Source organism: Balaenoptera ricei, chromosome 9 (assembly GCF_028023285.1).
Source record: "Balaenoptera ricei isolate mBalRic1 chromosome 9, mBalRic1.hap2, whole genome shotgun sequence".
NCBI lineage: Eukaryota > Metazoa > Chordata > Mammalia > Artiodactyla > Balaenopteridae > Balaenoptera > Balaenoptera ricei.
In genome coordinates this window covers 109,890,824-109,909,860 of record NC_082647.1, presented here as the reverse complement: position 1 = coordinate 109,909,860, position 19,037 = coordinate 109,890,824, and positions in this window count along the sequence as shown.

The following is a 19,037-nucleotide window of genomic DNA, read 5'->3' as shown; positions in this document are numbered from 1 at the left end:
GATATTCATGAATCAGTTGTGATAAGTTACATTGTGCTAGATGATTTATTTATTATAGGTTTTTTAATTTATCAATTTAATGTAATTAGAATTATTTTATCTTTATAATCTCTGTTGTGTCCTTAACAATGCTCTTATATTCATTCTTAATTTTGTTTAATTGAGCCTTCTCCTTTTAAATTTTTTCTTCTTCTATTTAAATGTGACACAGATTTTTCTTTTTTCGTTCCTTCATTTTTATTCATTCATTCGTTTATTTGTTTATTTATATGAATATATTTAAATTAGTTATGCAAAAACCAACTTCTGTCTTTTGATTCTTTTGTAGATTTGTTTTCCATTTTATTAATTTCTGCTGTTATTTTATTTATATTCTTTCTTCTATTTTCTCCATTCCATTTCTTTGTTCTTACATAGGTTGCTGAACACATTTATTTCCAGTTTGTTGTTATTTGATAAAACTATTTATCAGCTATACTTTTCTTTTTAAATATCATTTTCACTGCATTCTTCTGTAATTGATACAATGTGTTTTATTATTCATTTCTAAGTATTATTTAGGTTTCAATTATGAGATCATCTTTGATTCATGAGTTATTTACAAATATGCTTTTAAGTCTTCAATTTACACTTTAAATCTTCACTATATATGTACTTATTTATAAATTATATTAATTATTCACCATATAAAGCTTATATATGAATGAGTATACTTATATCTCTTAAAAAATGCTCACTAAAAATGTTATTTTTTTCAGATACTGCAACTCATCACTGTTTTATTTTTGTCCTATGTCCTTCTCTAATACATGAGAAAACCTCTCATTTAAGGAAAATTAGTTTCTAAAATTTTCTGATTTTCATTATGTTAATCCACTTGGATTAATATTCTTCCAGGTCCTTAATATTTTCATCCTTTTAAACTTAATTTACAGTCCACTGTGGCTATTAAAATTAGTCTAATCATTCTAGAATTTATCTGGTAAAGGGTGAAACCCCTCAAAAATTCATCATCACCAAATTTGATACAAATGATTTATCATACCTTACTGTGGAACAAAGTGGATAATGAACTCAAAATAACAATCTTTATATCTCTTCTCAATCAAAGGATCATTCATACTACAAAAAGGCCTGCTTTATGTACTACTACAAACAGAAATATTATAATTTTATTTATTTATTTATTTTGAAATTAAACACTCTTGTGGGTGTACTCAAATACCCAGACAGGTAGTTCACTTTCAGTTCCACAGAATTTATACCATGTGGATGATTTGATCCTGGATTATATTTGGGACAAGTGCCACTCATTGCTCCTCTATACCAAAATAAATACTTATTTTTATTTTGCAGTGCTTTGTGTGTCCACCAAGATATTTCATCAATAAAACAGAATTCCAAATATAACATTGAGTTAACCTGCTGGATGAAGTTATTTCCTGTTGTACATGTTGATATAGAATATATCTTTCAATTCAAAGTAACTTTGATTTTGGAATAGTAAAATTAGTTTTTCCTTCTAATGATAATGAAATAACAAATATAGAAGCTGCTTCAGTCTATGTTTAGTTCCTTATGTTAAAATGTTATTTACATTGAAAACTCTTCCCTGTTGACATGTCAGGAAACCAGATATCCATTTATCATTTACTGCAGAAGGATACAAATTTGCTCATACATATCCAATTCAATTTCACTTTATTTTCAACATTTATGAAATAAATTTTAAGAGTACTTAAAATAGGGTCTTGGCTTTGGATTTTTGTTAAAATTCATAATGCAAAGCAAAGTTAGGTTGCTCACCACAGGACATAATAATAAAAATTCTCACTTCATTCTCAATAGAATGATAAAATCTGAAGGTGAGGAAAGAAAAGCAATTCACACCATGATCTCACCCTTTCTGTCAGGGGCCTTACACACTTTATTTTACTTAATCTTTATTTTAACCACTTTATACTTGTAATATCATTATTATATTCCAAATTAGAAAAATAAGTAATAAGAGTTGACCATTTCATCCAAATTACAGAATTAGAAGTGGTAGAACTGGTATCTGAATTAATAAACACCATGTTTCAAGGCTGTGTTCCTCTTTTAAAATACTGCTTTCCCTTCACTGAGTCTGAGAATTTATCTTTTTATTGCTCTTAATGTGTGTTGATGTTAATTCTAAAACCATCATGAGATTCTTGCCTTTCACAGAAAAATCTAATGGAGTTTAGAACAATCAGCTTTCCTCCTAAGAGAACTGACAGTGGGTCACCTTCCTTGAGGAAGATTTCTTACTGACTGTTCTCCTAAAATAGTTCAATAGCTTCTTAGAAGCTTTGAGAATGTAGTTTTAAAATCACCAATTGCCCATTGAAGGAATCAGTGGCTCTGGAAATGGCATGATAGCATTTTTCCAACAATTCTTGGTAACTATTTCATGAGTTGGAATTCCTTGGGAAAAAAATGAGCTTGCGATTCTACTGAATTAATAAAAGCAATTATTTTTCAGGTATAGGTGCGCACATACACACACACACACACACACACACACACACACACACAGATACACATACTCATATACATCAAGGCTTTGATTTTCCTATCTAGTGATCATTTGATAAAGGAAAATTAGTCTAACGTATCTGGACTTTTATTTAGACAGCTTAGCTTCTTTCCATATCAGGGCTTTTCTCTAAAAATACTCAAAATGTTAATAATTGCTTTAGACTTTTGCCTAAGAATCACTTTAAGCTAACTTATAGATTTATAGATTTATGGCACATATATATATTTTTTTTAATTAGAACACTATTTTCATTCTCCTGTTCTAACATATCACAAATTCTCTTTACTTCTTTAAAATCCATCAATCTCACATCATATGATAGGAAAGTGATTTATCCTGATCCAAAGGCATTGCCTTATTTAAAGTAGAATAATTCTCTCAAGTTTTCTTAAAATCAGAGACATTCAAGATTTGAAGACACCTTCAAGATCAACTGTCAACAACGTTTGAAGTCCTTCCATAGGAAAATATGGGATCTATGTTTGATCTACTTCAGTTACGGGCAACTCACCACTTTTATTCATGGACTCAAATTGGTGGAAGAATCGTCCTCATGCAGAAATCTGTCTCCAGGGCCACCCAAAGAGTGGCATTGTTGTTACTTTTAGCTCTAGTCTGAATAAAGCTGTCTCTACGTCTTCATAACTGTCTTTTTATATTTTCCTGGAGAAAAAATCTGTGATAAATCTTGTAAGTTAGGGAATAGCTTTACCATTTTTTAAGTAAAGCTACAAGGGTTTTGTGGGCAGGATAGGGCAACAAAGTTCAGGGCTCTGGCATTTACAACAGAAAACATTGTCTCTTCGATATTTTTTACAAAGATGGGTATAGAACTGCTCTAACGTTTTCATCAAACACTGTTGAGGACCTGCTGGGTGAGACCTGAGTATTCAGATATTTCATAGCACTGATTCCTCTTCCAGAGCTGAGCTCTGAGGATGGGTAATTTGAGTCAACTTCTTCTCCTTTGCTTTCTCAGTTGTGCCTCTGTTATACCTCACTTCAAGTTTAGCTCCCCTGGATGATGGGAATGTTCTGGTGAAGGCATCACACTACAAGACACCACTAGTCATGGACATTTTCAAATCATGCAGAATGCACACAGTTTGCAGATAAGATAATCTTGTCTCTTGTATCCCATAAACCCAGTTTTACTGGTTTCCCATTTATTGTAACATTAAAAGAATAGTTGTCAAAGGCAGTAGGGGTATGTTTTCTAAGAGTTGCATCTGTTGTGCAACTGATCAGCAGGTAAGTTTCACCTCAGGCTCCATCTCTTAAGACACATCTGGTGCAGATGGCTGGGGCCACTGTCCATGCTACAGCTCTGAGTTGACTGGAAGCCAAAGCTCAGCTACAACCATGATCGAAGCCTGGAGAAAAGTAGGAAAATATTTGTGAACACCAAAGCATTTAGAAAACATGGCTACAGCCTAAAGAAACTAGAAACTTAGTTAAAACATGAAGAGATACTAATAGGTGAGAGAAGTCTTTGGTATCTCAGTCATGCAAAACATAAACAAGAATACAGAGCTGCAATTCTCAGACTTTTCATTTCCAAACAATAGAGTCAGGGTGCCTGGAAATAATGCAGGCTCTCGAGCTCCATCCAAAGAGACCGTGACTCAGTAGGTATGGGATGAATCCAGGACCTCCATTTCTGCAAGCATCCCCGGTCACCCTGACACACATGGTCCAGGTCACACCTTGAGAAACAATGAAGAAACAAAGAGATTGGAGTCTGGTGATGAGAGATAAGGTCAGCAGATATATGGATGGCATCTCAGCCACTTTGCTCACTCAGGCTCTTTCAAGTGAGTATTTCTTCTTATAAATAATCTAAATTTTGGTATTTCTTCTCTTCTACACATGCCTGGATGGTTATTTTGTGGAGGTGGAAAAGAGTGGGCATCAGATATATGTACATATATTCTTCTCCATTTCTTGAGCTCGGTGGACAGGTGTTGGTCTGTTCTGTTCTCTGGGCCTCTGTGAAGTGTGACCCAAGCATCCTGAAATCCTGAGCCAGGCTACTTTTTCTCTCACCCTGATGGTGCTGGTTCAAGACATGTTGACTCCTATTGTGGAGAACCTGGCCATATGCTCTGGGGTTATTATAATATTCAGAGGAATTTCCTCTAACCCAGGCTAAATTGAGGTGTTATAAAAATTGATATGCACTATTGACTTTATAATTATTTTCTAGATATTCTGTAATTTGGGTATCAATTTACTCTTTGAAGCACAATTTTTTAAGGTGACTGTGACTTGCCAATCTCTTTTATTCTTACCTTCTATTTTTATTTTAAGTATTATTACATGGACATAAACCAAATGTCATTTGTATCATAAATACTTTGGGAAATGCATCTTAGTTTTCCTAGCAATCTGATAGGGTCTTTGGAAAAAAAGGAAAACAAAATAGTATTGCAAGTGCTCTTGAAGTAAGACATTTTTACCATAAAGTTGTAGCATTTTGTTAACAGAAATACCCCATACAGTGTCTCCCATGGTAATGTTTTCTCAGCATAGGGTCTCTTGGGTTCTTAATTCAACCATGCCAGTACATTAAAAACTCTCAATACATGTTTCAGCCAGTGTCGATATAGGGAGACTTTTAAGTTTTATACAATTTTAAAATGTTTCATGCCAAAACCATGTGTAATATGCAGAAGAATGAAGTTAGACCTTTACTTTACATCATATATGAGAATTAATTCAAAATGGAACAAAAACCTAAGTGTAAGAGTTAAAACTATAAAATTTTCAAAGAAAACATAGGGGAAGATCTTTATGACATTGAATTTGGTGATGTTTTCTTGGATATGGCACCAAAATACAGGCAAAAAGAAAGAAAATAGATAAACTGGACTTTATCAAAATTAAAAAAGAGAAGTTTTGCATCAAAGAACACTACCAAGAGAGTGAAAGACATGCCCCAGAATAGAGAAAATATTTGTATATTGTATAACCAACAAGGGATTAATACTCAGAATATATAAAGAATTACTACAATTCAAGAGCAGCAAGAGAAACCCACCCAATTTAAAAGTGAGCAAAGGATTGAATGAACTTTTTTCAAAGAAGACATACAAATGTCCAATAAGCACATGAAAAAATGCTCAGCATCAGTAGTGATTAAGGAAATGTGAATCAAAACCACAATGAGAACCACTTTATATCCATTAGGATGCCTATTAACAAAAAAAAAAAAAAAAAAAAAAAAAAAAGGAAAATAAGTATTAGTCAGATGTGGAGAAACTGGAACCTGCTGCATTGCTAGTGGCAATGTAAGATGGTGCAGCTGCTGTAGAAAACAGGTGATTCCTCAAAAATTTAAACTTAAAATTGCTATGTGAACGAGCAATTCCACTTTGAGGCATATAACCAAAGGAATTGAAAGCAGGGACTCAAAAGAGTTCATGGCAGCATGATTTACAGTAGCCAAAGGCTGGAGGTGAGGCATATAACCAAAGGAATTGAAAGCAGGGACTCAAAAGAGTTCATGGCAGCATGATTTACAGTAGCCAAAGGCTGGAGGTGACCCAGGTGTCCACCAATGGATGAATGGGTAGACAAAGTGCAATGAAATATATTTCAGTCTTTAAAAGGAGTGAGGTTCTGATACACACTAAAACACGGATGTATCTTGGGAACACTGTGCTGTGTGAAAATAGGCAGGCAACAAAGGGCAGATATTGTGTGGTTCGATTTGTGTGGGGTAGGTACTTAGGGTGGGTGGAATCATGGAGACAGATAGTAGAATGGAGGTTTCCTGGGGTTGGGAGAGGGGGAAATGGAGAGGTGGGAGGTGTTCCTTGAGTCCAGCGTTTCTGTTTGGGATGGTGAAAGGGTTCTAGACATGGATGGGGTGGTGGTTGCACAGCATCATGTTGATACTTGGTGTTGCTGAAGTATACAATTAAAATGGTTAAAATAGTGAATTTTTTGTTGTATCTGTTTTATCATAATAAAAAATACTGTAGGAAAAGGGTTGCATTAACATTCTGAATATGATTCGTGGAATGGCACAATCTCTCACAGACATGAAAGATGTGAATCGAGTGCATGTGGAAACAACCTACATGTCTATCAGTAGACAAAGGGATAAAGAAGTTATGATATACATATACACACACACAGTGGAATATTATTCATCTGTAAAAAATGAGGAAACCCTGCCATTTGCAGCAACATGGATGGATCTACAGGGCATTTTGCTAAGTTAAAGTCAGACAGAGAAAAGATAAATACTGCATGATCTCACTGATATGTGAACTCTAAAAAACCACTTCCAGTTTTAAGATAAATAAGTCCTATAAATATATAAATAAATAAATAAGGACGCCATGCACAACATGATGACTACAGTCAACACTGCTGTATGATATATAGGAAAGTTACTAAAATACTAAATCCTAAGATTTCTCATCACAAGGAGAAAACATTTTTCTTCTTCTTTTTAAATTTTTATTGTAACTGTATCAGATTATGAATGTTAACTAAGCTTATTGAGGTATCATTTCATAATATGTGTAAGTCAAACAAGTATGCTGTCCATATTAAACTTATAGAGTGATATATGTTAAGGATATTTCAATAAAACTGGGAGAAAAAAAGAAAAAAGAAAAGAAGAGAAGAGAAAGGAAGAGAAGAGAAAAGAAGAAAAGAGAAAATGTCTCTAAGCAGTGGCTGCCACGGGAAGAAGCTTCAAGGGGCAGCTCATTGAGAACATTCTCAGCTGTTTCGTGTGCTGGTCCTGAAACAGCTTTCACACAGAGCTCTTGTTTTTGCCTGGTGTTATAAAATGAGTGATAGTAAGATCAGCAAGTGCTAAAGACAACTGTGCAGGAGGAAGGACACTAAGCAAGAAAAGAGTTTACAATTGCAGAGGACGTGTTATTGCAGGCAAGTACCTGCCTAGACCTATATGTTAGGTGACAAGGAGAGCATTGATTAAGCTTCTTATACCTCAGCAGGGCAACTTGTTACTACTGTTATGTCATGGTTAACTATTGTGTGTTTTCTAACTTCTCCCAGTTGAAATTATGGAAAATATGGCTCATATAGCAATTGTATGTATAATATTTGATTATCAAGAATAAATTATCAACATTTAGCATGCATATGCATTAATTTTAATTGAATACTTATATTATTTAGATTTCTACATCCTGATTCCTTTATGTGTCTATTTGATATAGTATAGAACATGATGTTTTAAAATTTATTTTTTAATTTATGACATTTTTTCTTTATATATAGGATGCTTTTTTTATATTGTTCAGTAAGATACATAAAAGTATCATTTCATTTATAGTCAGGAATTTTCTTTTTTTTTACTTTCAAGTTGTTATTATATCTGGCTCTCATCACAACATATTGCTGTATTTAAAAAGAAATAAAATCTGACTTTTTAAACATATGTGGTAGGGATTTTAATCTTTTTTAATAGACTAGTTATGCTTGATCTAATTTTTCCTCATTTAATTTTTTTCTCTTAAATCCTAATTTCTTTATTTTTTTCCCCTTTTATAGTATGGTTTTGGGTTTCTTTCTTTTCATTCCTAAAATTTCTTCACTTGGGCCCATTTGCTATGAAAGATTTTTTTAATCCTTATAGTGGCTGTGCCCTTAAGTTTCTCTTTTTTTTATAAAGAACTGTAAAAATAAACTAATATCTATTGGTGTTCTCTTTCAAAGATGAAGAGATTAACATTCTCTCCATTTCCTCCAAACCCTCCTCCCTGTCTTCATTGTCTGCAAGTCTTCATCATGCAGTTAATTCAAAAAAGGAGTCTCAAGAAACTTACTCCTGAATTTTGCATATTTGTGAACACCAGAGGGTTACCTTATTACGTGAGTGAGGACACAATTTGGCCTTAAACAGTGCTGGGAAGAGTCTGACAGTGAACTGATTTTGTTCCTTAGGTTCTGCTTTTCTTGTCACCCTTTTTTTTAAACCAAATATATTTGTTTTTTAATCTGTAACGTTTTATAGCTTCAGTCTAACATAGATACATATTGGTTCCAAAATTGTTTTGAAATGTGTAGGAGTTTTCAATATGCAAGGTGAGATTTTCACTAATCTAATGACAGCTTTATGTATTTTTGCCTATTTGTTACTTTCTGTCTCATTTGTAATGGCCACTGCCTAGGGCACACCATCACTTGGTCTGGAGGCCTTCCTATATGCCCTCTATTATATCCTCCTTAATTGTGTTCAGCCCATAGGTAGTCAGGACATAACTGTTAGGTGGTTAGTCAGACATTAGCAGCAAGGAGGTGACAGAGGCAAAAAGACAAAAGGGAAATAATCAAGTCACATCCCAACCATCTGGGGACCCTCCCCTGACCCCACCCAGAATGGGCAAAACTATGGTCGTGTGGTGGACAAATTATCTTGATAAAGAGAGGCACAGTAACACGAGGGGACGTCCACGGGCTGCGCATGCCTAGAGTAGACAGGCACCCAAACTCATTATACCATCATTATAATAAAATTTACATGTGGTTTTGCCCCCCCCGCCCCCCATGGGCGTTTCTTAGCGAATCAAGGTTAAGGGCATGCGCAGTAATGACTTTGTTGCATAGTTTGGGACTGTCAATCAAATAATGCTCCCTTGTCACTCCCCCCTCCTCCCTGCAGAACGCTCCTTATAAACTCCCTTAAGCCTGTACAGGAATGCTGGTTTCACTTTGCAGAAACAGCCCACTCTCTCTCTCTGAGAGTGTAAGTATGCTTTAAATAAACTTTGCTTTGTGCTTAAGCCCGAAGTGATAGTCAGCAATTCTTTGCTTGCTATCACAAGGACCGAGATTGCTGGTCCGGGTCTTCCGTTAACCTCCTCGGTTGAAGCCATTTGACACAGTGCATGCCAATCCGGTAACATAACTGCTTTTATATCTGTTAAAACTAACACACTGGGATTTATATTTAATCATTTTAGAAGATGATTCATAACAATCCTATAAAAGATATCTACAAATTTCAGATAACTTTCCAATTTTGAATGAACTAGGTCTATATTTTATGTCTAACATGCTACAGGTTATTCTGTCTCATTTTAAATTTCTTCTTTATAATATGCATACGTATGAATTCATATACATATGAATCCTAACTTCTTTCATGTTCTCATGAATTTCCTTTAAAATCTTTATTATGTTCTAGACACTATTTTCAGGTAAGTAAATTTTATGTTTGTGCACTTGAAATTCAACTTGGATTTCATGAATAGATATCTTTTTTTCTTCTGATTCCTCTTGATCTCTGTCAGCACGATTGTTTCATTGGCACATTATCTGATTTTAATTTTTTGGTCCTTAGACTTACTAGGAGAAATTTTGTCTGAAAATTCACTTTGCTGAAACAATTCCTTATCACATATTTTTCATTATTTATTTATTAGATTCTTTATTTCATTAGTAATTTATTCATTAAATTCTTACTCTTTGTGTCTTATGCATAAAACCTGCAGGTACGTTCTATTTTTTTAACTCACTATAATAATCAGCTTTATCAGTTATATCCAATAAGCATTTGTTAAACATTTGAGAACAAATGAAGTGGCACAAAAAGCAACTTGAGTACTTCAGAGATTTCTTTCATAAAATTTGTTCTAATCTATGTCCATTTTTAACTCTTTCACTTGTAATCTCTCCATGCTGGCACACAGCTTCTTTTGCCACAAAGGTTTGCAAGCCGACTATCAAATCTTAGAGGTCAATGCTTTCTGTTCAGCATTGAGAAATTTATTTGCATGCATTTAATGATTCTGGTCAGTGACAGCATAGTTAACTCTTGTTTTTGTTCTCTCCTGCTTCCTTTTTACCTTCCAATGTTTCTATGGGGAAAAAACAAAGCAAAACAAAAAGCAACAAAGTCCGAATGTCTGGATGGAGAAAAAGGTAAAATATCTCAAGAGTTGAATGTTAGCTCCCAACATCTCACAAATCTCTGGCATTCTGTAGTGTACATCTGAATCCAAGTTGGCATTCCTAATTCTTTTGTTCCAACTTGCTTTGTAAGTGACATCTTGACTTGGGTTAGTCATACCACGTAACAAACTTGGAGAGAAACTTTCACATCATTAGATATATTGGTAGATCTACATAAGCTCCTAACATCCTCCCTTAATTTAGTTCAAAGATTACACTACCAGGTAGATTATTTATAATGGGCATTTGTGGCTCTTCCTTTATTTTAATTGAAGGTGTATTATTATTTTGTGATTTTTAAATGCAGCAGTAGAAGAAAATGATTTGATGTGTTCAATCACCTTTCCTGAAAATATTTATTTTTTCATGAAAAGTTTGTGAAAGGTAGCATACAAGTACTTATGCAGAAACATAAATTCATGATGAGTTTTTCTCTGTATTTTAATAATGCTTCTTCAACCTTATTTATCTGTCACTTACTTAAAAGTGTTGCTATATAGAAAAATGAATGAACACAGACATCAAATTTCAGTTTTACACAAGTTTCTCAACCAATTGTGCCACAGTCTAGAGTTAAACTCAAGTCTTTTCACTGGCTATGTTATTTGTGGAATCTATCAGACCTACAGGCTCACAAAAGTTACATATGCTGACCTGTTTAATCTCTAATTGTGGTGAGGTAAACCACTGACCTATGAACTGGTAAAGTGGGATCAGATGTAGATTGAGAAATGCATAGAGAGCTAGATCTTCTTGCTTCTCTTCCCAAAAGACTGTGTAACAGCTATGTTCTTAATGTAAAGGGAATGGTTAAATATTTGCCTTCTTTGCATGATTAGGAAAGAGACAGGAGGCTATTCTTGAAAGCTGGCCTGGAGCAATGTTGTTAAAAAAAAAAGTCAATGAGAAGCTTAAGCACAAGGTATAAAATAGTTTGTTAAATTTGCATCTTTTCTTTAAATCCTTTTAATTTTATTTCATTTTTAAGACTTTCAGAGCAATCTTAGGTTTACAACAAATTTGAGAGTAAGGTGCAGAGATTTCCCATATGTGCCTTGGCCCCCACAAATGCATAGTCTCCTCCATCATCAGCATCACTTGCCAGGATGGTACCATTTTGACCAAAGACACACCTGCACTGTAAAATCATAATGCACAAAGTCCATAGTTTATCTTAATGTTCTCTCTTAGCGTTGTACATCCTATGGGTTTGGACATATGGATAATGACATGCATCCATTATTCTAATACACAAAGTATTTTCACTGCCCTAAAATTTATCTGTGCTTTGCCTGTTCATCTCCCTCACACACACTCCTGGTAGCCACTGAAATTTTTGTTGTCTCCATAGTTTTGCCTTTTCAGAATGCCATAAATTGTAATCACACAGTTTGTGTTCTTTTTAGATTGGCTTCATTTATTTAATAGGCATTTAGGGTTCCTCCATGTCTTGCCATGGTTGATAGCTCATTTATTTTTAGCACATTTATTTTTATTCCATTGTCTGAATGTAACACGGTTTCTTTATCCATTCACTGACTGAAGGACATTGTGATTGCTTCCAAGTTTTAACAATTATAAATTGAGCTACTATAGACATCATCATGCAAATTTTGGTATGGACATAACTTTTCAGTTCCTTTGAGTAAATACCAAGGAGTGTGATTTTTGGATCATATGGTAAGTAAGACTATGCTTAATTTTGTAGGAAACCAAACTCTCATTCTCTCATTCTCTTCCTATTGTGTTTTGCAGAGCAGAAGTTTTTAATTTTAATGAAGTCTAGCTTATTCATTATTTCTTTCACAGATTGTGTTTTTGGTCTTGTATCTAAAAAAGCATACTATAACCATGGTCATGTAGGTTTTTTCCTGTGTTATCTTCGAGGAGTTTTATCATTTTGTATTTTACATTTAGGTCTATGATCAATTTTGAATTAATATTTATGAAGGCTGTAAGGCCTGTGCTTAGATTCATATTTTTGTTTGTGGACATCCAGTTATTCCAGCATCATTTGTTGAAAATGTAAAAGTATCTTTGTTTTCTTTTATTGCCTTTGCTCCTTTGTCAAGGATCTTGTGGCTATCTTTATGTGAGTCCATTTCTAGGCTCTCTATTCTCTTTCCACTGATCTATCTGTCTATTATTTTGCCAGTACCACACTGTTTTGATTACTATAGCTTGATACTAAGCCTTGAAGTTGGGTGGCACCAGTTCTCCAACTTTGTTCTTCTTCAATATTGTGTTGGCTATACTCGGTCTTTTACCTCTCCGTATAAATTTTAAAATCAGTTTGTTAATATCCATAATATAACTTGCTGAGATTTTATTAGGATTCCATTGAATCTATAGATCATGGGAAGAACATACAACTTGATAATATTGAGTCTTCCTATTCATGAACATGGAATATTTCTGTTTATTTAGTTCTACTTTGATTCTGTTCATCAGAGTTATATAAATTTCTTCATGTATAGCTTGAACATATTTTGTAAAATTTATACTTATTTCATTAATCTGGCTGCTAATGTAAATGATAGTGTATTTTAAATTTCAAATTCCACTTGTTTATTATTAGTATATAGGAAAACAGCCAACTATTTTGTATTAATCTTGTATCCTTGCTTATTTGTTCAAGGAATTTATTTTTTTTTCTTTTTTTTAAATTTTCTATGTAGACATTTGTGTCATCTGAATACAAAGACATTTTTATGTCTTCCTTCCCAATCTATATATCTTTTATTTCCTTTTCTTGCCTATTGCATTAGCAAGGACTTCCAGTACAATGTTGAAAAGCAGTGGTGAGAGGGGACATGCTTGCCTTGTACTAGAGCTAAGTCAGAAAGCTTTAAGTTTCTCACTATGAAGTAGAATGTTAGCTGTAGTTTTTGTTGTTGTTGCTGATATTCTTTATCAACTTGGTATTCTTTATCGTTTCCTAGTTTACTGAGACTTTTTATCATGAATGGGTGTTGGATTTTGTCAAAATGTCTTTTTGCATCTATTGATTTGATCAGTGGATTTTTCTTTTTTAGTCTATTAATATGATAGATTACATTGATTGGTTTTCAATAGTTGAAACAGCCTTTCATACCTGGGATTTTCTAATATTTTATTGAGGATTTTCCCATCTGTATTCATGAGAAATATTGGTCTGTAGTTTTTTTTTGTTTGTTTTTTTTTTTTTTTTGTCCGCATGCGGCATGCAGTATCTTAATTCCCTGGCCAGGGATCGAACTTGTGCCCCCTGCCGTGGAAGTGCAGAGTCTTAACCACTGGACTGCTAGGGCAGTCCCTTGTCTGTAGTTTTAATTTTATGTTTTACTCTTTCTTTGCTTTAAGAATTTAAGTTTGCATACTGCTTAAATCTGTCTTTTTATTTATATTTATCCATATATTCTCTTGCAAGTCTTTCTTTTAAAGAAGTATTTCTCAATCTACCTTTGCAGAGTGAGAGAAAAGCAAGCAAAGGAACCAAACTACTTGCCTGAAATCCGAAGTAGAAGAAGAAAAACAAGACAAATAAATTACAAAACAAAAACACCAAAAAAACAGTATATCTGTATAGATTAAGGCCTGCTTTATTCACAAGAGCAGTTTTTTTAAGCATTTTTTTTCCCCCCTCTGAGACCATCACTTTTCAATAGTGAAAGCATACATTTATGATGGTAGAGGAAGCATTCTGAGGAAGATTCTATCCTCCGGTTTCTATAAGGCACTCTGTAAATGCTGGGAGTGGAGATGCCATTTCTTTGTCTGAAATAAGCCCTCTACCAGCATTATTTTGAGCAGTGAAAATCCACTCATTTTTCAAATTTTACTTCAATGGTTTATTTTAAAGAATCTTTCCTATACCCTTCAGCCCAGGTAAAGGAAAGAGACTTACAGTCTTGGTCAGCAACATTTGTTGTAACACTAGCCACAAGTGTTATTTTAAAATGCATTTGGAAATTCTTACTTTATGCTCGTTAAACATGCTGTAATATAATAGCCATAGAAATAGAATTTTCCTTCTTGTTTGCCATTTCTGGCACTGCCAAATGCAAAATCTTTAATAACATCTGCTCTAAAAATAATGTGGATGAATTTTATATACTGCAGGAATATTTTTAAAACTGGGACAAAGACATATCTCATGAAGAATTTTTTTCAGCTTTATTGAGATATAATTAACATATAACGTTGTGTAAATTTAAAGGGAACATGGTGATTTGATACATGTATGTATTGCTAAATTATTGCCACAATAGGTTAGTTAACACATTCATCACACTCCTAATTATATCTGTGTGTGCACATGTGTGTGTGTGTGTGTGTGGTGAGAACATTTAATATTTACTCTCAGCCGCTTTCAAGCATATAATACAGTATTGTTAACTATAGTCACCACCATGCTGAGTATTAGATTCTCAGAACTTACTCATTTCACCACTGGAAGTCAGTACTTTGAGCAAGATCTCCCCATTTCGCCCACACCCTGTGACCCTGGAAACCACAATTCTATTCTAGGTTTCCATGATTTTGACTTTTTTTTTTTTTTTTAGATTCCATATATAAGCGAGACTAGAGAATATTTGTCTTTCTCTGTCTGACATTTTACTTAGCATAAAGCCCTCAAGGACTGTTCACATTGTCACAAACCGCAGGATTTCTTTCTCTCTCAAAGCTGAATTATATATAAAAAATATATCTAAAATAATTAATGATATGTAAGGACTTACTATGGTCATTTCATTAAGTATTTTATGACTTTAAAAAAGTATTTTGTTCCCTTATTCCTTATTATCTTCTCTGTAATTTATATTTTGTAATGTTTATGCTTTAATTCCTTCTCTTTATTTTTGTGTAACTACTATAGGTTTTTTTCTTTGTGGTCACCATGAAGCTTACAGAAAAGAGCTTATAGGTATAACAATCTATTTTATGCTGAAAACAGCTTACCTTCAATCACATACAAAAACTCTACACTTTTACTTCTCACCCTACAGATCTTATGTATTGATGTCACACCGTACATTTTTTATACTGTGTATCCATTAACAAATTATTGCTGCTATAGTTATTTTTAATATTATCATTTTTTTTAACTTTTATAATAGGGGTAAAATTAATTTACATACCACCAAAACATTATTAGGATATTCTGAATTTGACTATATATTTACCATTACCAGTGAGTTTTGTTTTCATGGTGTTAGTTAACATCCTTTTATTTCAACTTTAGCATTTCTTGTAAGAAAGATCTAGTGATGAACTGGGTTATTGGGACTGACATATATACACTAATATGTATAAAATAGATAACTAATAAAAACCTGCTGTATGAAAAAAAAATAAAATTCAAAAGTTCAAAAAAAAAAAAAGAAAGATCTAATGATGAAATCCCTTAGCTTTTGTTTATCTGGTGTCTTTATTTCTCCTTCATTTCTGAAAGAGAGTTTGCCAGTATTCTTGGTTAGCAGTTATTTTTTTCTCTTTTTTTTTGTTCAGCACTTTAGATATATTATCCCACTCTCTCCTGGCCTGCAAGATTTCTGCTGAGAAATCCACTTGTGGGGATTCTTGTATGAGATGGGTCACTTTTCTCTCACTGCTTTCAAAATTATTTTCTTGTCTTTCACTTTTGACATTTTGATTATAAGATGTCTCAGAGTAATCTTCTTTGGGTTGATCTTGCTTAAGGTCTTTGAGCTTTTTGTATCTGGATGCCCATATCTCTCCCAAGATTTTGGAAATTTTCAGCTATTATTACTCTAAATAAACGTTCTGTCTTCTTCTCTCTCTTCTCCTTCTAGGACTTCCATGATGTGAACGTTTGTTCTCTTGTTGGTCTCCCATAATTCATGTAGCTATTCTTCACTCTTTTTCATTCTTTTTTTTTCATATTTGTTTCTCTAACTGGTTAATTTCAAATTGTATATCTTCAGGTTCAGTAATTCTTTCCTCTGCACGATCAAGTTTGTGGTTGAAGCTCTCTGTTGAATTTTTTGATTGTATGATCATATTCTTCAGTTTCAGAATTTCTGTTTTTCTCTTTTTCATGGTTTTCTTTATTAGACATCTCATTTCATATTTACATTATTTACTTAATTTCATTTAATTGTCTTTTTTTTCATTTCATTGAATGTCTTTAATAAAATTATTTTGAAATATTCATCAGGAAAATTGTTGATCTCCATTCCTTTGGGACCTGTTACTGGAGCTTTATAATTTTCTTTTGGTCATGTCATATTTGCCTGATCTTTCATGATCTATGTAACTTTGCATTGTAATCTATGCATTTGAAGGAACAAAGACCTCTTTCAGTCTTTACAGATTGGGTTCAGCAGGTAAAGTCTTTCCTGTCTGTTCCCCAAGCTGATGGAATTACCTCTGGAACTACAGTATTGCAGGGTTGGAGCCAGTTAAGAGGCTTTCACTAGGCCTGTACTGGGTTCCATAGTTGGTGGGCTAGTTAACATGGGCTTGGGTGAACATGGATCCTGTCTGGTCCCTTTGCTTGATGGGGCCACCTCCAGCATCTTGCTAAGTAGGGTGGGACTGGGACAAGGGTTTACTTCAGGGTCCACAGTTGGGTCTTCAGACAATGGGCCTATTCCCTGGTGCATGGCAGGTATGGCCTCCACCAAGTCTCTGGAATGGCTGTTGCCAGGTCATTGGATGGTTTCTGAGTTGACAGGACTGCCCTTAAGCATGCCTGAGAAAGAGCTATTTAAGGTTCCACAGTCAAGACTGAGGTCTACAGATCCGGCTCTGCAGGCATGAATGACATGTCTCCTACTAGATCCCTAGGTGGGTTGGACTGGTGCCTGACTGTGACTGGAGGGGCTGGAGCAGGATCTCCAGGAGCACAGATGACAGTGTCTCTCACTGGCTCTCTGGGCCAGTGGTATTGATCAGAGACTGTGGCTACGAGGGGTTGGGCATGAGTATAGGACTCTTTCAGCGTCTCAGGGAGCACAGATGGGAGTGTTTCCTGCAGGATCCCAGGGCTGGCAGGTCTGATGGCAGATTGTGCTTTTGATGTGTTTGTAGCCAAATACAGGGCCCTTCAGGATCTACAGAGGTACAGCCAGAAGTGTCTCCTGCTGAATTTTTGTGCCAGCAGGGCTGTTCACAGACTGCAGTTGGGAGGATCTATAGGGCTCTTTCAGAATCTCTGGGGTTACCAATGGATATGTCTCCCACTGGGACCCTGAACCTCAAGACTTATGTCAGATTGTGGCTGTCAGGAGTCTAAAGCCACTTATAGGGTTTTTTCAGGATCTTTGGGGGCATAGGAGTTTCTCCAGCCTGGTCCCTGTTCCAGTGGGGCTGCTTGAGTACAGTGACTGAGAGGGGGCTGAAGTCATATACAGGACCCTCTCAGGGCCTCTGGGGGCACAAATGGGCATGTCTCCTGCTGGTTCCTTGTTCCAGCAGACTGTTCACAGACTGTGGCTGGAATGGGCTGGGCTCCAGTTAAAGGCTCCATTCAGGATCTACAGTCTGACTGAGTTTGGTGAACTTACCTCCAAGGCTCTCAGACCATGGTTGAGAGTGACTGGAGCTGGTTCCCAGGCCATTTCAGAGACCACAGCCCAGACAGAGTTCTGGAAGTCTGTTACTTGATGCATGTTGGGCATGAATCCTCCAGGTCTCTTGGTATATGTCGCTAGTGACAGGACCAAAGCCACGTGGGGCTGTAGCTGATTCCTCGGGGGGTTGGAGCTGTTTCGAGGTCTCCAGTGAGGACCATAGTTTGTGGGTCTGTACTTTGGTGTGAGCCTGCCATCCCAAGATGGCTCTCCTTGGTCTTAGGATACACTTGGGTTTCACAGTCTCTTACCTGAATCCCAAAGCTCCCACATCAGGACTTTTGCCTGCAGATGGATGCCAAATTGTTGTTATAAAGAATTCTCCCAATCATCCATCCACTCATTCTTTCTTCAGAAGAGCTTGCTTTCAGGAGTATGAATTGCTCAAACATTTACAAACAGTGGATCCACAAAATTTTTCACTCAACCCCTTGTTTTCTCTCAGGAAAAAGTAAAAGATTTTCCAGAGTATAAATGGGACTGGAAAATTAGGAGAATTTTTCCAAAAAACTTTTCACAAGAGTAAATGGGTATCATAAAATTTGCTTAGTTTATATTTTTATCCTCTTTGCTTAGCATCACTATGGAAAAATATATAGTAATTAAGGAATTGTTGATTGATCACCTACTATGTACAGGTGCCTTTCCAAGGGCTGTAACATAAAATGAGATAGATCTCCACTCTTGTGGTTTACTTTCTAGAAAGGGGAGATGGACAGCAGCAATAAAATATATACATGGTATGAATAAATAAACAAACAAATAAATAAAACTATATAGTATATTTTAAAGAGACAAGTGTGATGGAATAGGAAAATAAAAGCGTAGAGCAGGGAAAAGGCATGAAAAGCCCAAGTGAAATTTTAAATAAAGTGGTTGGTTACTGATAGCCTCCCAGAGAAGATGACACTTGATGATTAACTTGAGGAAGGTGAAGAAGCAAGTCATGATGATAT